The 23,129-nt window shown below is 33.8% G+C and overlaps 1 pseudogene; it reads left to right on the forward strand.

Moving 5' to 3' along the window:
• Window positions 1-935: 935 nt before the first annotated feature.
• On the forward strand, window positions 936-22,775 carry LOC148771774 (cation/H(+) antiporter 18-like; annotated as a pseudogene).
• Window positions 22,776-23,129: the final 354 nt, after the last annotated feature.

A 23,129-nucleotide genomic window follows, 5' to 3' on the forward strand; every position in this document is an offset into this window, starting at 1 on the left:
TTACGTGTCTTTCTATTCGTATTTTCTCCCACTCTCTCTCTTCTCGCTCTTTCTCTCTTCTCCTGATCTGTCTCTTTCTATTTTTTTTCTATACTTCTCTCTCTTCGCCCTCTTTTCTCCCTCTTCACTTTTTCTCGTTTTTTGGATGAAATAATAAACATGTTTGTGTTCGTCTATTTTTTACTCTTGGATATTAGATGTTATGATTTTGTCGTCGGAAATAAGGGTTTTGTCGTCGAGATTCTATTTTAAAACCCTGAAATCTCGATCTTGAATTGAATAATAATACAGTTAACTAGTGAGAAATTACAGTTAATTACCGAATTTTTAATTTACATCGCAATATACCCAATTTTATTGTTCACTATGGGAACATTACAGTTGACTACACAATTTTTACAGTTGAAAATAAAAATTTGTGCGCCTTTTTGCGATTTTGCTTCGTAGTTGTTTTTTTTCTCCAAACAATATAGCACAATGGGACAATTTGGTATGTGGTTTGTGTTGTCTTCTTCATCATTTTTTCCTGGTTACCATCTTGCTTCGATTAATTTGCACGATGTTTTGATGTGATTTTGCAAGAAATACAACAAAGTAAGGTTTTGTTGGTGGGCTGATGTGTGTAGTAGTATCGGAGACAAAAATAAGAAGATCAGAATCCACTGGGATCACCACCATTAAGTTAGGGATGCTAACCTTTTATATATATACTTAAACATTATGGTTTTAATACAAAAATACGTAGCTTTGAAAAGAAATCAAACTTTGTACTTTCTCGAAATCTGTACATATATATATATATATATATATATATATATATATATATATATATATATATATATATATATATATATTGTTTACAAAATTACATTGTACAAAAACCATAATAGAGCGGCTAACACAATGAAACCAGAGTTTTTAGCTCGGCTACAAAAATGGCTCGAAGCATGGCATATGAACAAATCTCTGACTGGCCGCTCTTGGCTAGGTCAACTTCTAAACATGTATATCATTACCTGCATCATAAGAACCTAATGAGCTAATAGCTTAGCAAGTTGAAACTGATGTAATAGCAATATATCACATAACACGTTATTCATTCAATATGCACAACATCACATATAACTTCATTCATGATCCTTTTCTTTGAAATCCTTCTCTTTATCGGGTACCCTTGAAGTGTGGTACTCGACTGATAGCAATAGACTTTGATTTTCGGAACCTGTTCATCATATTTGGCTAATAGATAATACGGGGGTTTCCATACCGGCCTTTCGACCTCAGGTATTAGCCGTATTTCATATCTTTAATTGTGGGTTTTCCATACTGGCCTTTCGACCTCAGGTATTTGCCACCATGTGTTGGGTCCGCCGGTTCCTCCCGCGTCCCTTGCCTACTCGACCATCAATCAAGTACCATACTCCCATTTTCAAAACATATTCTTCCATATCACTATGACTCATCAATCATTCAAACATCATGAAGAACAGTAGCAAAAGTCACATTAAAGCACACATAATTAGGTTCTTATGATGAACAAATGAAAGCTTCAACTTACCTCAATTTCAATAGGGTGTATGAGGTGAAAAGATCAGTCTGATAAAGGGTGTGCTAAAAGCCTTGATTAGAGATGAATTCAAACTTCAAACAATAGGATTTTCAGCTAGAAAATGTGCAGAACTTGTTCTACCTATACCTCTATGAGTTCTTATGGTTTGATGTTCTCTAATGTGAATATGGAAGTGAAGAGATAAGAAGAGAATCTTAAGGGAATAGGTCTGGTCGTTTTTGGAAGAAGACAGATGAAAATGAAGACCAAAACACAAAGTCTTCACTTATCTACCCATTCCCAACAAGGCCAAATGGAGGGTGGTGATTGGAAGGCTTGTATTTGCTGCATTGTTGTGGTTCCTCCACGTTTTTGTAGCTTGAGATAAGATGGGGGCTGATGCTTACTCATTATAATCAAGTGTAAACAATTTGAGAATGGTCTTGTGCAACCTAGTCAACCAACCAATCAAATTGCGCCCTTTTGCATACTTTTGATTTTAGTCTAATATGAGTTACTTCAAGTAACTATATATGTAATTAATCACATTAAAATGTAATTAAAATGCAGAAATGGAATTAGGACGAATATATAACCGTTTAGCACATTGATCCCCTCTTAATCGAGAAACTGAGTTTCTCACTACAATAAATCACGTAAGTTCATCGTAAATTATACAGCAGAAGCTAAATAACATGTGTCATGTATTAGCACATTGTTAGACGAGTATTCGATCACGAATTAAAACACAATTAAGGCACATGTGTAGTAGCAAGTAGACGTAATCGTGCATCATGAATAATGAATTCAAACTATATGCATTGATGCAAAATGAATATTATTGGCCATGTATGGATGATTGGACATTACAATCCTTCCCTCCTTATACAATTTCGCCCTCGAAATTTGGCGTACCGAACAATTCTGGATATTTGCTATGCAACATATAAATCAAACACATAGGTAAATAAGAAGAGAGTTAACCAAGCTTCCCAGCCAAAGTATGTTCATATGCCTTCTTCTGTCTTCAGAAACGATTTTAAACCTCCGCTCTGATACCGCAAAATGTAACGCCCCACAACCTAACAGCAGAATCCAATCGGATCACCACCATTAAGTTAGGGATGCTAACCTTTTTATGTATACTCAAACATTACGGTTTTAATACAAATACATAATATGCTTTGAAAAGAAATCAAACTTTGTACTTTCTCGAAATCTGTACATATATATAAATATTTAGAGGCATTGAATTCTTTCAAAATTCAACACCGCCGACGACCGGCGTTGACTGCCAGAACTGGTGGAAAAAATCAAACAAAGACGAGCGAAATTGAATAATTAGTGAAATTTGGGGTCAAATTGAGGTTAAATTGAATTAAATGATGAAATTGGAGCTCATTGAAATGTGTGGGGGGTATTTTAGTATTTTACACATTTGTGCACATTGTTTGGATTTTTTCTAAACAAAATTTTTATGTGGACCCTTTTATGATAAGTAGCCCGTGATGAGCTTATTTGTAATAGACCCTATGTATTTGAAAATATTTGACATGGGATATATTATAAGTTTTTTATTTCCCCTTTTGAGAAATTTAAAGATATTTTTTATAGTTCAGTCTAATAATTAACACATATTTTAAATATTATAATCATGGGTATACAAATTAGAAGTTTTCAAACTGTTAGAAATATATTAATTAATGAAAATTTTTATATTGTTTGTTTTCAAATTAGTTAGTGAATATTGAGTTGGAATCTGTTCAATATACTTGGATAATTTAGGAAATAATTAAGATTATTTTTAAAAATTAATACTATATTCAGAATTCGTAACTTTTTGGTTTAAAACTTACCTGTTGTATGAAAATGATTCACAACATGGAATACAATACTACATATAACTTTGCACCATACCATAATACAATACCTTTAACTTAATCATATGGTATGCATGAAGGCGTAATATTTGTTTTTTATGAAGAATTTTCATGTGTGGTCTATAACTAATTTAGCAAAAACATTATTTTTCACCAATTTTTATATTCGTTCAAAAAATATATATGTAAAACATAAATCCTGAAATTAATTAAAGAGTTGTAGGAAATTACTTTAATTTATTATAGGGTCATAATTTTTTATTAACAGTGGTGTACTTAAATTAGTCTAGGAATTTTTTGTTTAGAAACCATCTTTGTGTGATAAATATTTCTGGGTTACAAGAAACATACAATCTTCCTCTATTTTTTTTTAACTCTATGTAATTGTCAGCGTACTCGATACAGAATCATACTAGGAGATTCAACTTTAGGGCAGAACCAAAAATATCATTATGTACTTTTTCCACCGCGGAGCCAAATACTCCTCTATACCATTGTCAACCTTGGTCTCTTATTCTTTGTATTTTTGGTCGGCCTTGAGCTATATCCGAGGGCTCTTCACAGACTGAAAAAAGGGCATTAAGCACTGCACTAGCCGGAATTACTCTACCGTTTGCATTAGGCGTAGGTATGTCGTTTGTGCTCAAAGAAAACAATCTCAGAAGAAGTAGTGAGTAATGTTCCATTTCTTATATTTATGGGTGTCGCGCAATCTATAACGGTGTTCCCCGTTTTAGCTCTGATCTTAACCGAGTTGAAGCTGTTGACCACGGACTTCGGGTGAGTCGCCATGTCAGCGGCAACTGTTAACGACATGACGGCGTGGATCCTGCTTGCCCTGTCAATAGCGTTGTCATCGTCATCAGACACCGGCGACACTTCTCCTATTGCTTCACAGTGGGTACTATTGAGCGGATTTGGTTTCGTGATCGTGAGTATACGGTTGGTCCCTCCTATTTTCCGGCGTATTCCTTAAAGTGAGCCGGTTGTCATGGGTTTATTCACTAAACAACGAATCGTGTAGCCTTAGCTCCTTTTCGCCCCTCGCGATAGCTAAGTCAGCCTCCCCAGATGTGTTGTGAATGCTATGTGATGGAAAACGAACAAAGAAGTTAAAAAGACAAGAAAGCTTTGTAGGAAAGTATTTGTATTGCTTGAATGCTTGGAATTTCTTGGACGCTTAAAAATGAAGTCCATACTCCTATTTATGCTAGACCACCTCCTCAATGGATGGTGGAGATCAATTTGATCTAACGGTTAATAGTTGTTCACTAGAACACTCCAAAGAATTCCTACAAATTATCAACAAAGGGAGGTTCTAGGAAGTGTTAGAGAATCCTTTAAGAAACTCTAGTAAGTCTATTTACATTTGGCCAACTTGGGCCTAACCATATTTGGGCTATGTCTTGGACTTAACCTTCTTCAACCCAACGAACACTAGCAAAGGATTTGGTTAAAACTGGTGGGTCGTGACATGGTGGACGAGATATACATCTGTGCCACGCTAACTGTCGTTTTGGCTGCCGAGTTAGTTATCGACAAAATTGGAATCCATGCACTTTTCAGAGCCTCCGTACTCGGTGATGTTGTCCCAACGAAGGGACCATTTGCTGGAGCTCTCATGGAAAAATGGAGGATCTTGTGTCCACTCTGTTTCTTCCGTTATATTTTGTGTCAAGTGGGCTCAAGACCAATATAGCCACCATTCAAGGGGCTCAGTGATGGGGTCTTCTTGTTTTGGTTATAGTTACAACATGTAAAGGTAAGATTGTTGGGACAGTTGTCGTTTTTCGCATGTGCAGGATTCGTTTTGGGTACCTTGCTTTGCATCTTGCATAGTTAGCAAATGTGAATTTATTTTGAGGCTAGTATGTTAGACTGCGGTAAAGTATATTCTTAAGCATTCAAGGATACAAGATTATATACTAGTTTACTAGGCGGATAGTCTTGGTACTACTCAATAACTAATGGTCGAGTAATTGTAATTTTTCTATAGCATGTTATCACTATGGGAGATTTATTTTTCTATTGCATATTCTGCTAGATATACAATGTGTGCTTTTTCATCGGATGATAGCCCCAGAGATATGTTCTATGGATGGGTTATATATGTTGAGCTGCGAGTCTTTGAGTCTAAGTGGGAAATTGTTAGGATAGTAGACTAAAAGTCTCGTTTTTAACTACATAATTTTATTATTGAATTAATAAAATAGTATATTATCATTTTATGATAATCTGCACTAGGGTATTCAATGTATTTAATTGATTGTCTGTCAATTAATTAAAAACATAAGTCTAATGTTCTAATAGTATTCAAAATGGTATGCTACGGCGTACAGAAAGATCATTTCGAAACCTCGTTTAGAATATAAAGATAAACATTCACAATCTAGATAGAAATGGACTAACCATTAGTAAAAGATTGTAGCAAAATATTTAAGTGATTGGTCTTGATCAAAGTAAACAAAGAATAAATTTTGTAGTTATTGTTTGACTTATTGTGCTAGCACACCCGGCAGGTGTTGAACTGGACAAAGTGAAATAATTGTTTCATCTATGTTCTTAAATGAAACTGTATTATTTCTTGTTTACACTAAATTACTTACTCTCTTAATCCCTAGATTATTAACGTACACATTTAATTGATGATCTCTAATTTGATGTCATAATGGGAGAGATTCCTATATTGAGTCAAATGGCCCCCGATGCATTGGGTAGAGACATTAAGAATTAATAGGTGGAAATTAATTATCGAAAGTAATCCACATCTCTGAAATATGAGATTGATAATAACCATTGAGTGGCTTATAAGATTTGTTTATGCCAAATCCTGGCCAGGTAGATTTCGTATCCGGCATACTCAAATAAGTTAAGCGGGTAAGACTCATGAAAAGAAACCATTTAATTTACTTAGCAGTGACTAAATTATATGGTGGTTATAACATATCTTAATGTGGGGAGAATCTAAGTAATGATCGACCGGAGCTCGAACGTATATTTGTGAATATAAACGGGAGTTCAATAACTATTTGGTAGTGGAAAATAAATAATTATTCAATGATTAATTAAATGAATTCTTTTAAGTGTTTGGATTTAATTAATTATTAGTTGCCCGATTTAAATTTTCTCCTTTAGTCCCTATTGTAGCCCAATGGATTTTCTAATTAATCGAGAAAATAAAGTTCAACCAATACTATATAGGGGTCATTACAAATAAGCCCATCAATGGGTACTTATTCATAAAGAAATGCAGACACAAAACTTCTTTACCAATAAGTCCACACATGGTCCAGATTTTTGTAAAAGACTAAAATAGCCCCTCATACTATAATATGCTCCAATTTCATAATTTACTTAATTTAACATCAATTTGACCCCAAATTTCACAAATTATTCAATTTTGACCCAAAACTTTTTTTTTCAATTTTTTTTTCAGAATTCAACCTCAGATTTTTTTTTCAGAATTTTCAGAAAAATAAAATAGAATCGAAAAAGTCAACGCCGGTCTCCAATTTGTTTTTTCTTCCGGATTTTTTCGCCGGTCTCCGGCGTTGACTTTTTCGATTTTTTTTTTCTTCTTTTTGTAACATTTTGTTTTCGTTTAAACAACAATATTGCTGTGATTGACAGTAATATTAACTATATTACTGTGAAACATAGTAAAATTAACTAAACTACAATTTAACACAGTAATATTGCTATATTAATATCTAGCACAGTAATATTAACACAACGAAACTCATCATTATTGTCTGATAGAGTAATATTACTATGTTGATCGTTCAACAAATGTAAACATAATAAAAAGCCAAAAGAATTAATATTGATGTGAGTGACAATAATATTACTATAACAATAGTAATATTACAATAATAGACAGTAATATTATTACATTACTCCGTGAATAACTCAAAGAAACAAAAAATTCCAAACAAAATAATAATATTGATGTGGTTGACAACAATATTACTATAACACACTAATATTACCGTCAACCAAAGTAATATTATTGTGTTTACAGTAATATTACAATAATAGACATCAATATTATTACGTTACTCCTTGAATAACTCAAACAAAACAAAAAACCTAAAAAAATAATAAATATTGATGTTGTTGACTGTAATATTATTGTGTTTACAGTTATTTTACTGTCAATGACAGTAATATAATTACGTTGACTTGTCAACCAATCAAACAAAATAAAAAAAATAACGAAAAATAAAAAATAATAATATTACGTTAATTTACTGTCAACGGCAGAACAATTACATCAATGTATTGTCAACGGCAGTACAATTATGTTAATTAACTGTTATTGACAGTATACTTACATTAATTCACAGTCAGTGACAGCACAATTAGGGTCAATGTTTAGCGGTGGATGTAAAAAAAAAAAAACTAAAAAAAGTGAACGCCGGAAACCGGCGAAAAAATCCGGAAGAAGAAAAAAAAAATCGAAAAGTCAACGATGGAGACCGGCATTGACCGTGGTTCAACGCCAGAATACGGCGGCAAAAAATGTTTTTGAAAAAAAAAAGTTTTTGAAAAAAAAAATTAATTTTGAATTTTTGTGGTCAAAATCGGATTTTTGTGGACAAAATTGATTAAATTGGTGTAACAATTAAGAATTTGGTGTAAAGGGTTGGGGGTAATATTGGCATATACATGAATGTTTTCTTTATTTATAATAAATTTTAAAGGGATGAGCTTATTGGTGAAAGAGATATAGCCCCTAAACCTAGAATAATAAAGATGCTGGGTTGGGGACTTATGCACAAAAACCCCTATTATATGTTGGAATTAATATAGCCGAAAATTAAGTCCCCATTGGACTGCAATTTTCGACAATATAGAGTTATAGAAGGAATGGGATTTGTTTACATGTAATCCTCTCTATGTGTGACTCTAATCCTTTTGTGCTATATATAATAGAGATTAGGTTGATGAGAAAGAAAAATTACCCCACACGCCTATTTCAGGTTGGAAGAAAAAATATTTTTCTCTTATATTTTCTCTAAGTTTCTCGATTATAGATTTAGATTTCTTCAAGTACAAGTCCACCCTTGTAGAAAAATTATTAATCCGGGATATACAATAGAAGACTATAGGTTTTTAGAGCAAACTATTATTCCCAAAATTTCTGAGCAGTCCTGCGAAGAAATTCACCATAAGTCAACCGTTTGTCGGATTGGCTTTAAATTTATACAATAGCTTACTAATCCATAGAACTATAATCCGCCTGAAGAGTTTCTAAATCAGATCAACCATGTCGGAGATATCGGTGAAGGAAGAGGGCTGCAAATTTCTGGACAACAGTTTTTCGAGGATTGAATGCTTGGTGTGGATCATCGTTCGTGTGCCGAAGATAGAAACGAATCTGCTCGCGAAAACTGTAAGTTGCTAGATTAGATTTATTTAGCTTTAAACGAATCTAATCAAAGCATGGTTATAAAATAAAAAACGGCTAATCTAGAACCTCTTGTGAATAATATATTAAGTATTGTCTTTCGATTGAGAAATTTAAAATATGTATTTTAATTGAGGAAATTCGTGAGTTAATAAATGAAGTGAATTTTTGGAAGAAAATTTAGTTCTTCATTTATTTTCTTAGGACGATTAATTGGTTCGGTGTTATATATTGAATTTTGGTTCAATATATAGAAACACTACAATGAGCCCATGGCAAGTACAAAATAATATAATATTGACTTTCTTAGTAACGTGAGAAATTAGAACTATGTTTTTTATTTGTAGCCATATTAAAAGGCTCTTGAATACATGCATATTTATTTGAATTATTGGTTAGTCTTCGTGTTCGAAAGACTATACGTCTTTTGATAGTTCATGAATTCTTAGAAACCAAGATCAGTGTGAAACCGAGATCAGCTAAATCCAAAAGAAGTCTATTGAATTTTAATATTTTCAATTGAATAAGAAAATTATCTTTTCTATTGAAATTATTATAGGGAATTCAAATAGAGTTCACGCTCCTCTGGATATCGAATAAGGCACTTTTAGAATTCATATTCAGTCAATCCTTTAATCGCCAGCTAGTAATTAGGCTTCTTGTCACTCACGTGACACCTATAATAGTAGTGACATTTAATTATGTTCAAATCGAAAGTAGGATTATATATTTAGAGATTATCATTTTGTGTCTTCCAAATAGAAGGAATTTATTTTTCTTTTATAGGATGGATTAAAATAAATAGTTTGTTTATTTAATAATGACTTGGTCATTGTGGAAAATAAATAATGTTATTTAGACACATTGATTGATAATAAATATATTGATAATCTTTTATTTCCTACACTACTATTATATTCAATGGATAAATCTATTAATTAACCTCAATTGAGTATATATATATATATATATATATATATATATATATATATATATATATATATATTCATTTCGCATCCATGGCATGATCATTTGATATTTACAAGAGGTTGGATTTTACTTTAAGTAAAATTTGAAGACTGATTTACAATGGGCCTTTACGGTTCATGAAAAGTGAAGGCACTGTCAGTCTAAAAATTTTATTTGTAACGTAAAATGACCATGTGCCCGGTTGATGGGCCTAGTGTAAATAAGATCAAATAATTTTTGGATTTATTTTATTCTATAGTATGTGGACCTAAAAATACCCTGGCTAAAGTAGTTTTGAGTAGTTTATCTCATTTATTGATGATATCTCGAGACATAGATATATTTATATAATTAATGCGACATACATCTGAGGTATTAAAGAAATTGAAGACCGTGACAGATAAGCATTTGGATAAATATATCAAGTCATTTGATATGACGAAACTTTATGGGTATACGTTATTCAACTGTTTGGTTAAACTAGGGATTTGTCCTAGATATGTTTGTACCAAATTGAACCACAATATAATATAATTTAGCGACGAAAATAATTAATACTTATTGAAGACGATTTAATTTATAGTGATTTATTGATTATTATTTATTTTTCTAATATATACATTTGAGACGGTTATTTATTTAATAACTTAAGATCTTCTAAGTTAGTGTCCTATGACTCTTGTCGAATTAAAGATTATTTAAATGTGCAATCGGTGTAGTATTTGAGACTGGAGTCAGTTAGCATTTATGCTTGGGGAGAACACGGTTGATAGAAGATAAGTTAGAAATAAATGTCTCTTGTATGGAATAGTAAGAGAAAAATAATAGTGGTCCATTTTTATTCCTAGAGTTAAGAAAACCTTGATTTGTATCAATGTTGGATTCTTAAAGGAATATCATGTTTTGGACTACATAGCCTAATGACGAAGTTTTAAGGAAGTTTGACTTGACTATCTTAGTCTTCTAGTATAGCCTAAATACGTTAAGTGTTTTGCTTGTGTTCTAGTATAGAAAGAACAATGCCACTTTCCAGTGGGAGGAATTTAAGTTACTAGTGTTACATTTAGGGTGATTTATCCTAGTGGGAGGATTCATAATGAAATCGTAAGATTGTATGTTTATAGAATGTTAGTGATGACAAGATTCTTGATAAACATATAATTCCTTCCTAGAACTATGAATAAACGCTCATTTCTATAGATGCAAGAAATTGGCTTAGTGCTATAAGAATCCAAAGTGAAAATGATTAGACTGAGAAAAGTGAAAACCTTTTAAAAGGTTAGACTTTAAGTAAGAAGGTTTTGTCGGAAAGAAATGGATCGACTACGAGGAAACTTTCTAACTAGTAGCCACACTTTAGTCTATTCAAATTCTTAAAATCTATCAGTGCCATGTTTTAATCTGGCAGATGGATGTCAACATTTCGTATCTCTTGACGAGTGCATTTAAAGATGCAAGTTAAATGGATTTTAGCTTAGGGTAATATGCATTATAATGTAAACTTAATAAATTCATTTATGAATTTAAGCAAAGTGTGCATATCATGTGATATTTTGATTGATCATAGAATCGATGGTTTGATTTTGATTAGGAATCTAAATATATCACATTTTGTAACGAAAGCGTGGTGAATGTCTTAAAAGACGTATTAAATAATAATTTCCATTTAGAAAATGATTTGGAAATTATTTAGGTAAGGGTATTGTTTCTCGAGTCAAATCAATATGGATAACTTGAGTGAAACTAGTTATGTCGTATGGATCATTTTATAGGAACTATGAAATAGGACATTAAGTTGTCACGGACAAGTTATATTGATTTAAATACTTGCCAAATTTAGCATGTACAAATTCCAAAGAATGAATTGTTTCTTTCAGGCACGGAGCCACTCTATCGAGAAATTAGTGTTTTTGAAGACGTAATGCGATAGAGATGTTGAAGGCAGTTCTTATTGTGAAGGAAGCTTTGTATATGCTATAGTTAATAATTATATTCAAATCTCTTTGCATCTTGCATAGTTAGTAAATGTGAATTCATTTTGAGGCTAGTATGTTAGACTGCGGTAAAGTATATTCTTAAGTATTCAAGGATACAAGATTATATACTAGTTTAGGCGGATAGTCTTGGTACGACTCAATAATTAATGGTCGAGTAATTGTAATTTTTCTTTAGCATGTTATCACTGTGGGAGATTTATTTTCCTAAGGAAGTGAAAACGCATAGTGGGAGGTTTATGCAATTCTGCGATTGCATATTCTGCTAGATATACAATGTGTTCTATGACATCGGATGATAGCCCCATAGATATGTTTATGGATTGTTTAGAGATGTTGAGCTGCGATTCCTTGAGTCTAAGTGGGAGATTGTTAGGATAATAGACTAAAAGTCTCGCTTTTAGCTACATAATTTTATAATTGAATTAATAAAATAGTATATTATCATTTTATGAGAATCTGCACTAGGGTATTCAATGTATTTAATTGATTGTCTGTCAATTAATTAAAAACATAAGTCTAATATTCAAATAGTATTTGAAATGGTGTGATACGATGCACAGAAAGATCATTTCGAAAGTTCGTTTGGAATATAAAGATAAACGTTCACAATCTAGATGGAAATGGTCTGTAAAAGATTGTAGCACAATATTTAAGTGATTGGTCATGATCACAGTAAACAGAAAATAACTTTTGTAGTTATTGTTTTGACTTATTGTGCTAGCACACCCGGTAGGTGTTGAACTGGACAAAGTGAAATAATTGTTTTATCACTATTCATAAATGAAACTGTATTATTTCTAGTTGACAGTAAATTACTTACTCTTTTAATCCCTAGATTATTAACGTACACGTAATTCATGATCTTTACTTTGATGTCACAATGGGAGAGATTCCTTTGGTTGAGGGATCCTCACTTCTATTTTGATTTTATTTTCCTAATAGCAACTATTTTCTTACTCTCTGATAATTTTTGCTTCATCGACACCTAATTATCGATTTTTACCTATAAGATACTAAATCCACCAATTAAAACAGAAATATAAATTAATCTAAAAAAAATCCACGTAAATGTAAACGTAGAGTGTTATTTCTACACTCCACAGTATCTTTTGTTTCTAGTGTTTTTGCTGTTGTTTGGTTATGCGTATTAAAGTCCTATTGTTGTAATGTTTTTAAGAACGTTGTTGCGATTGCACTTTTGCGCATGTTTTTCTACATGTACGTTTGTGCATGTCCATTTGAGCGAGTGTGTCTGTGCATGTTTGTTAATTTGTATTAATGTCTTAGGATTGTAGTTTGTGTGTTTTCTTGATCCTTTTTGAGAATGCACTTTTGCGTGATTACTTTTGTGCATGCTTTTGTACTTTTACTTATGTGCGTATCTTTTCTAGCGAATGTTTTTGTGCATGTTTCTTGTTGCGCATTCATGTCCTCGAACTGTAGTACGTATTTTCGTGATCGCTTTTAGAATCCAATTTTGACCATGTTCGAGTCCGAATTTTAAATTTGACGTTAGACAGGAATTGTAGCCAGCTGAAATAGTTTTCTAATGCCGCCGGAACCAGTTGATTTGGAGTCCGGATAAGAATGTTATGCCCGACTTCGTGGACACTACCAAAGATGTTGAGGGATCCTCTCTTCTAATTTTATTTTATTTTCCTAATTGTAACTCTTTTGTTACTCTTTGATCATTTTTGCTTCATGGATACCTAATTTTTTATTTGTATCTAGATTTGTATTTATGTCCAAGGATTCTAGTTTATGTTTTCATGATCCTTTTTGCGAATGCACTTTTGCGTGAGTACTTTTGTGCATGCTTTTGTACTTTTACTTATGTGCGTATCTTTTCTAGCGAGTGTTTTTTGCACGTTTCTTGATGCGCATTCATGTCCTCGAACTATAGCACGTATTTTTATGATCGATTTGGGAATCCAATTTCGACCATGTTCGAGTCCGAATTTGGAAATTAGACTTTACAAGATTGAGTTAAACGGCCCCCGATGCGTTCGCTAGAGACATTAAAAATTAATGAGTGGAAATTAATTATCGAAAGAAATCCACATCTCTGAAATATGAGATTGATAATAACCCTTGAGTGGCTTATAAGATTTATTTATGCCAAGTCCCGGCCAGGTGGATTTAATATCTGGCATACTCAAATAAGTTAAGCGGGTAAGACTCGTGAAAAGAAACCATTTAATTTATTTAATAGTGAATAAAGTATATGGTGGTTATAACATATCTTAATGTGGGGAGAATCTAAGTAATGATCGACCGGAGCTCGAATGTAATATTTGAGAATATAAACGGTAGTTCAATAATTATTTGGTAGTGGAAGATAAATTATTATTTAATGATTAATTAAATGAATTCTTTTAAGAGTTTGTATTTAATTAATTATTAGTTGCCCTATTTATATTTTCTCCTTTAGTCTCTATAGTAGCCTAGTGGATTTTCTAATTAATCGAGAAAATAAAGTTCAACCACTATTATATATTGGAATTAATATAGCCGAAAATTAAGTCCCCATTGGACTGCAATTTTCGACTACTTAGAGTTATAGAAGGAATGGGATTTTTTTCCAAGTAATTCTCCCTATGTGTGACTCTAATTCCTTTTGTGCTATATATAATAGAGATTAGGTTGATGAGAAAGAAAAATTACCCCACACGCCTATTTCAGGTTGGAAGAAAAAATATTTTTCTCTTCTTCTTTTCTCTCTAAGTTTCTCGATTATAGATTTAGATTTCTTCAAGTACAAGTCCACCCTTGTAGAAGAATTATTAATCCGGGATATACAATAGAAGACTTTAGGTTTTTAGAGAAAAATATTATTCCTGAAATTTCTGAGCAGTCCTGCGAAAAAATTCACCATAAATCAATAGTTTGTTCGATTGAATTGAAATTTATATAGTAGTCTACTAACTTATATAACTATAATCTGCTCGAAGGATTTATTAATCAGATGAACCATCTCGGATATATGGGTGAAGAATGAGGGTTGTAAATTTCTGGACAACAGTTTTTCGAGGATTGAAGGGTTAGAAACGAATCTGCTTGCGAAAACTGTAAGTTGCTAGATTAGATTTATTCAGCTTTAAAGGAATCTAATCAAAGCATGTTTATAAAATTAAAACCTGCTAAACTAGAACCTCTTGCGAATTTTCATTGACTCATGAGCATCACATCCCAACACGCAATACCAATCTGGTACTTATAGGAAGAATGCCAAAAGGTCAATTAACTACAGCTTTTAACCAGAGTGGTGAATATCCAGAACCGGGACCAGTGGGTAACTTGTTGATTTCTTCAGAATTCACAACATCCGTTCTGATGGTGTAACAATTCTGTACCAAACTGGCTGAGGTTGCAGCTGATAATTGACCTGAGAGTGAATAATTGACTGAGGTTGCTCTCACGGACACAATCTAGAAAGCATGATTCAATTTTCTCATTAAAAAAAGTTGTTATGTTTTATTTCATAGTTTATTTACATTCTCTTGATACCTCAATCAATCTATATCTATAGTTTTATACTAATTGTTTTTTTTTAATATGTTTTTACTTATAAAAATATGAATTCTAGGGTGGTTTCTTCCATTTTATATATGTCCAAATAATTTTGAATATGTAAGATTTGAAGGACAATTAGGTAATACTGATTAGTAATAATGAATTAATATTAACACACACAACAAAAAAAATGCCATTAAACACGAAGCACTTTTTTTTTTTTTTTTAACGGCCGTGTTAAATAAAATTTTGAAGGGAATAATGAATACACATAATTGAAAATTACTCCATAATGAAATCATTAATTATCCATCCAAAGTGTGGAAATCCTCTACCTCCAGGCTTCCCATTCATTCTTTAGAACACTATTTACGAATGTGCAACAAATGTTTTCTTGTCAAATAGAAGAATTTGATACTGCTTGCGAGAATGATGTGGCTATAGTCCAAGTAATGGTTTATGGTGAGTAACGCGAAACTCATCTACGTACTTTGTACCTAATTATGTTTATCATAATTAATTAAATGCAAAAAACTTGTTGTTTCCTGACAAATTATAATTTACTGTGTCTGTGCTAGGCTCCTTCATTTGTCATCATCTTTATTGTATTGTGTTGTGTAATTTTTATTTTACCTCATAAATAACTCCTACTTTTATTTGCTTTTCATATAGAATCCATTTGAGTGGATTTTTTGAATTTTTCACTACAAACTCTTTTATTTAGTTATTTAATCAACTTCTCTATTGTTGTATTTCATATGCTAGCTTCAATAAGCTTTTGGTTAAAACACGATTCTGATTTGGTCATTTTAGATTGCTAATAAAATTTATAATCGTTTATTTAGAATTCGTATTTATGACAAATGAAGGAGCCTAGAAAAATATGATAAACTGCAGTATGTAGTCCCACACCTCATATGTTGGGTTCTATCAAGGCCCCTACCACATACACCAAGGTTGCCCCCATCTAAATTTGTTTCTCAAATCAGACGTAATCCACAAGGTGGACAACCAGCTTCAGTTAATCTATTTGTATCTATGGGGTTTGGTGAAATGTACATCCCAGGACCAAATTACCACCCTCTAGATGAGTATGATTTTTTCGAATATAAAATAAACAACCCGCGATGTAATTCTAGGCCACCGGATTCAAAGAAGGCCTGCGATGCCAATTGAGCGGCGGAGATTGCGGCGCAAGGCGGAGGGGTAGCGGCGGTGGTCGGGCGGAGGGGCTGTGGGTAAAGAGCATGAATATCCGACGAAAGAGAAAGACGAAGAGATAGTGGGAGTTGACTGAGAGAGACAAACGTGAAATGAGATATGGGGAAAGACAGTTGTGGTTGAAAAGATACCTGCAAGGGTATGTACGTAAATGCTATAATTGAGGGGTGTAATAGGTATTCCAAGTGAGAAAATGGGTATGTCAAATTAATATCAAAATGGAAGGGATATACACCATGATGTAATATCCTTGGTGGTTAGTTCAAAACATTTTCCATATGGGGGTCCATCAAATAATCTCTAATCTATTCTGCCTTCATCAACCAACAACTGTAAACGCGTCTCCCTCTCCGACGGTGTCTTCTTCCGGCCAATGAATTGTGTCTTTACATCAACCATTGTAAACCCTTCTCTCTCTCCGTATCTTCTTTATGCCGACAAATCAGGCCTCTCTCACCGTCTCTTCTTCGAGCATATTTTTTGAGAGTAAGAATTGGATCGTTCTACAAGATTCATGGCTTGAAAGCCGAGTTACCGCGTTGGGTAAGAGTGAAACCATAAACGGCCATGATGGTGCCTTGGAAATTCAATGTGCTCGAATCGATTTGAGTACTTCATCGTCTGTAATGCTAGTTGGCAAGTTGAATGCACATTATGTGTTTGTTTTAATGCTCGAATGATAACGCGGTTATTTTTGGGCTTGTGTAAAAAGTCTCCACGCTCCACTTTAATGTCGTATCTTTCACCCTTGCATGCGTGATGAGTATAATCACAGTATCCCTTTTGTCACCTCTGTTTAGGTTGCACTGCGATGTTGAGACTTGAATTTTTTAAGTTATGTGCTCATATGAATAGGGGGAATATATCAGGCCTTCATCATTGGTTAGTGGTTTTCACTCTTCTCAGGTGAGTTAAAACAAATTTATAAGAGCTCCAGGAAACTCATAATCCCCAAAAACAGATTGAATCTTTGAAGATCCAGAAGATGTACTGTTTCAATTTTTAGTCACAAAAAAAAATGCATGTCGGTTTAAGTAGTACTTATAAAGGGAGATTTCTTTTTCAAATGGCAATTGGACAAGTCTTTCTATGTAGATGTATTCTGTTGTTGTAACTAATGTTGCTAGATTCAATATTTTATTTAGTTTATTGTTGTACTACTTTTGTTACAGTGTCAAAGAACAATTAACAGAAATATTTGCGTTACGGCTTCCGAATTTCTTGTCATAAGTTCTATTAGAAATGATTTGACGACAAATTTGCATATATATTTTAAATGGTTAAATTGTCTTGGTCTTAGTTGTGAATGGAGTATACTCAATTTGTTGTAGAATTGCATTGTGTGTCTGACTATATATATTTGTTAGAAATCGAGATCTATACATGAAGATAAAATCGAATACAAAGTAAAGATGCTCAATTTGAAAGCGACAAGACGTGCACACTTTTGCAAATTATCGTTGGTTTATGAATGAGTCAATTCCAAACATTAAAAATGTTATTTTTCTTGAAGTTAGGAACTCGTAGCTTGTCTAAATAGCACTGTCACGAGTTCAATGATAAATGATAAACGATAACACTTCTTGCAAGAAGAATCTGCAAATTTGGAAAGCCATGATTATAAGTTATATGATAAATAGAAGTACCAAGAAACTATACTTCAGCAACTACATTTATTTAAAAGTCAAAATAATCTTGAAGTAGTCATCACTTAAAATTTCCTCCAATAACAACACAGTGCTTCTAGCCCCTATAGTTTCCAGTGAAAATAAAAAGAGGTTTTCAGAGAAGAAAGTGTCAAAATTGAAAAGAATAATATACCTATCAAATCCATTGATGTTCCCTAATGAAATGTAACTGCTAATAAATTTTCTATGTTTTTTTATTTTATTCCATTATGAATAAATTTGAGACAAACCATGATTTTCATTATAATAGGTATTCAGGTCACTCTTCGGAATACGGCATAGCTTCGGAATACCCCATAGCTACCCCTCGCTCTTTACAATGGTGAGCTTGATCCTTGATTTTGCTTCATCATTAGAACACCAGCAACCTCCTTCCATTCACATCCCGTATCGATTCTCTCTTCGCTTGCAGTTATATATAACTGATAAGCACACATCCACATATCTTGGCTCAATTTACACAGTATTGGAAACATTAATTCTTTTGGCTAGCTGTTTCATTAAGAGTAAATTTGTATCTAACATGGAAAATCAAAATTCTCAATTCTATCAATAAGCAACGGAATTCTATAAAAGGAACAACAAATCACTTGTTGAAATTTCTCAAGTCTAGCGACGAGTAAGAAACAACTAAAAAGAGATGGAAATAACGAATTACTAAAGCAATTCTCCCTCCCGTCCGTGCTCCCCTGCCAGCGAGACAACGAAGCAACACAGAGACTAGGGGTTTTGCTTAATTTCGATTAGAGATTTTTGTTTGGGAAAGATCACATGCGAGATATTATTGACGTGTATATTTTTTTAATTAATTAATATTATTATAATATTTCTTAATCAATGATTTTAATTCAATTTTAGATTATCAGGTTAATTAAGTAATTTATATAAAGTACAACATGTGTACAATGGTGTAGGATGAGTTTTCATTGTGGTCGTACATTTATTTTTAAAGCCCGAGTGTCGTACTAGATCGTAGTACTAGGTCATACAAGATAATCAATGGATGGGATTAAAATTTAACTATTCCGTGCATACAAGAGTAAACATATTACCATCGGAGAAGTACAATCCTCTCGAACCCTAGAAAACTCTATGATAATATATACTATTTTTTACATACTAATACATGGAGGAATCATGCTAGGAACTTTAGCTTTAGGGCGGAACCAGAAATTGTAACCCATGCACTTTTCGAAGCCTTCGAACCCGGTGTTGTTGTCCCAAAGGAGGGACCATTTGCTGCAGCTCTTGTCGAAAAAGTGGAGGGTCGTGTGTCCACTCTATTTCTTCCGTTATATATTGTGTCAAGTGGGCTTAAGACTAATATAGCCACCATTCAAGGGGCTCAGTGATGGAGTCTTCTTGTGTTGGTTATAGTTACAGCATGTATCGGGAAGATTGTCAGGACAGTTATCGTTTCTCGCATGTGCAAGATTCTTTTTAGAGAGGCAATAACTCTTGATTTTCTTATGAACACTAAAGGTTTAGTGGAGCTCATTTCCCTCAATATTGGAAACAGCAGAGCGGTAAGCAAAATTAACTATATATTCTGCAAATTTTGTACATTTTGTATATATTCATGTATGATCTTGTGAATATTCTCTTAGGTTCTGAATGACCAAACATGGTTTGTACGTTGACCGACATGCAGTATGTTGTTTTTCATGCCACCGTCGACACGTCAGGAGATAGAGCAACCATGGTATATATATGTATATAATAAATACGGGTCAATTGCACTCGGCCCCCCTTTGTTATGTTGAATTGCTAAAAAACTACCTTATGTTATTTTATTGGCAAAAACTCCCTTGTCGTTGAATTTGTTTTAGCACACAACCCCCTAAACAAGGGTTACTAATTGCTAAAAAAAATCCCAGGGGTTTTTTTGTCAATAAAATAATATGGGGTAGTTTTTTGGTATATAGATATAACACAGGGGTACTAATTGCAATAAACTCATTTATCATATATTTGTTGATCATACTTCATATGATGTAAGAAGTGAAAAATGTGCATAAATGGCTGATTTTTTTTTCTTTTTTCTTTTTTCTTTAAATAGGAATTCTTCATTAAACACATGGATGGATCACCAATTCGTTCGGAAGCTGAAAAGCAGCGTGTGATTCTATGTCTTCTTGCTGCAATCGAGAGGAGGGCATCCGAGGTAATTATTCGGTGTTTTCCTTATTTTTATTTTATTTTATTTTATTGTATTGAGGTTGTCTAAATGAAAGAGAATATTCTTGTGTGATGACAGGGTGTGAGGCTTGAGCTTTGCACATCGGACAGAAAAAATCTCTTGGCGGATGTTACTAGAACCTTCCGTGAAAACGGCTTGAATGTGACGAGCATATACTAGCCAGCTCGAGCATTTATCCCAACGCCCATTGTCACGGGCATATACTAGCCAGCTCGAGCGGCAGCCAGATCAGATACAAACATAGAATTATTGGAATTTCTTGGATGGTTACAAATGAAGTCCCCACTCCTGTTTGTACTAGACCACCTTTTCAATGGATGGTGGAGATCTATTTGATCTAAGGGATATGAGTCGTTCACTAGAACACTCCAAAGAATTCCTACAAACTATTTACAAAGGGAGGGTTATAGAAAGTATTCTAGAATCCTCGAAGAATATTTACTAGATCTAGATACATTTGGACAACTTGAGCCTAACCCTATTTGGGCTAAGTTTTGGACTCGTTATTGGACTTAACCTCTGTAACCCAAGTAAAACTGATAAAGGGTTGGGCCAATACTGATGGGCCATGACACGGTGGCCGAGATATAAATATGTGCCACGGTGACTGTCGTTTTGGCTGCCGGGTTAGTTACCGACAACAGTGGAATCCATGCACTTTTTCGGGTCTTCGAACTCGGTCTTGTTGTCCCAAAGATGGTACCATTTGCTCGAGCTCTTGTGGAAAAAGTTGAGGATCTTGTGACCAATCCGTTTCTTCCATTATTTTTTGTGTCGAGTGGGCTCAAAACCCAATATAGCCACCATTCAAGGGGCTCAGTGATGTGGTTTTCTTGTGTTGGCTATAGTTACACCATGTATCGGGAAAAGTGTCAGGATGTTGCCGTTTCTCGCATGTCAAGATTCCTTTAGAGAGGCCATAACTCTTGGTTTTCTTATGAACACTAAAGGTTTAGTGGATCTCATTGCCCTCAACATTGGAAAAGACAGAGTGGTAAGCAAAATTAATTATTTTAGCAATTTTTGTACATTTTGTATATGCTCATGTATGATCTTGTGAATATTTTTGTAGGTTATAAATGACCAAACTTTTGCCGTCATGGATTTGATGAATTTGTTCACAATATTTATTACAACGCCCATTATCACGAGCATATACAAGCGAGCTAGAACGGCGGCCTGATTAGAATTCAAACATAGAACTATTGTGACAAGTCAAACCAACACGCAACTGAGACTGTTAATCTGTTTTCAGAGGACACGAAACATTCCCAGTTTGACTAATCTCATGGAGTCTTCACGCGGCACTGGAGTTGACATACAAGGACTCAATGTGTATGCAATGCATCTGATGGACCTTTATGAAACGTCATATGCAATATTAATGGCTCACCGGGCATGAAAGAAGAGGATGCCATTCTGGAACAAGAGTTTCGTCCCGAATCAAATAGTCGCCGCCTTTGAGGATTTCAAGCAACTCTGCCAAGTCTTGGTCCATCTGTCCATCAACCGAAATCTCGACAGTGTCCACCATACGCATCGACATTTTCCCCATTGCGGCAAGAAAGAAGGTGGCTATGATAATCCTCCATTTCCACAAGCATTAGAGGATCGACAGACAATTCGTGTTGATCGTACGGGCCGAGTTGAGGCATGTGAACAAAAAGATACTCGAGCACGCGTTGGTTGGGATCTCCATCGACCGGGGCCTCAATGGAACACCCCAAGTAGATGCGAGCAATGCCAACTTCACCGTCACGGCTTTTTTCTTTGGAGTGCACGACGACCGTGAAGATTTTTTCTATGGAGTACGCATGGCCGAGCACCCTGGCATTACTTTGATCATTGACCGTTTTGTCGTGGACCAGAGGGTAGTTGGAGACTCGGTTCAGCTAGATTTTGATGGTGTTGATCGGAGTAACATATCGACGGATCGAATTTTTCTTGCGGAATTTAAGGCGAGGGATGGTTCAATTCGATACCAAGAGTGCGTGTTGAGAAATGCTACGCTGGCAGTGGGGGTTATACGACATGCATGAACGCAGTAGCAATCTGGTACCTATAGGCAGAATGCCAGAAGGTCAATTAGCTGCAACTTTTAACTAGAGTGGTAAATATCCAGAACTGCAGTGGGCAACTTGTTGATTTCTTCAGAATTCACAGCATCCGTTCTGATGGTGCGACAATTCTGCACCAAATTGACTGAGGTTGCAGCTGATAATTGACCTGAGAGTGAATAATTGTATAAACAAAGTAAAGGTTGCTCTGGTGGACACATCCTAGAAAACAACTTTCAATTTTCTCTTTAAAAAAGATTGTTATGTTTTATTTGATGGTTTTATTTACATTCTCATGATACCTCAATCAAGATATATCTATATATCTATACATCTATACTTATTTTTTTTTTCTTACTTATAAAAGTATGAATTCTAAGGTGGTTTCTTCCATTTCATATATGTCCAAAAGTTTCCTTTGAATAGGTAAGATTTGAAGGACAATTAGGTAATATTGATTAGTAATAATAAAGTAATATTAACACAGAAGAAGAAAAAAAATCCCATTAAACAGGTACGAAGCTCTTTTATCTTTTTTTTTTTTTTTTTTTTTTTTACGATTTGTAGTAAATAACTTTCAAGGGAATAATGAATTCACATAATTGAGAATTACTCAATAATGAAATCATCAATTAACCATCCAAC

Source organism: Erythranthe guttata, chromosome 3 (genome assembly GCF_056151865.1).
Source record: "Erythranthe guttata isolate IM_541 chromosome 3, IM_541, whole genome shotgun sequence".
NCBI classification, from domain to species: domain Eukaryota; kingdom Viridiplantae; phylum Streptophyta; class Magnoliopsida; order Lamiales; family Phrymaceae; genus Erythranthe; species Erythranthe guttata.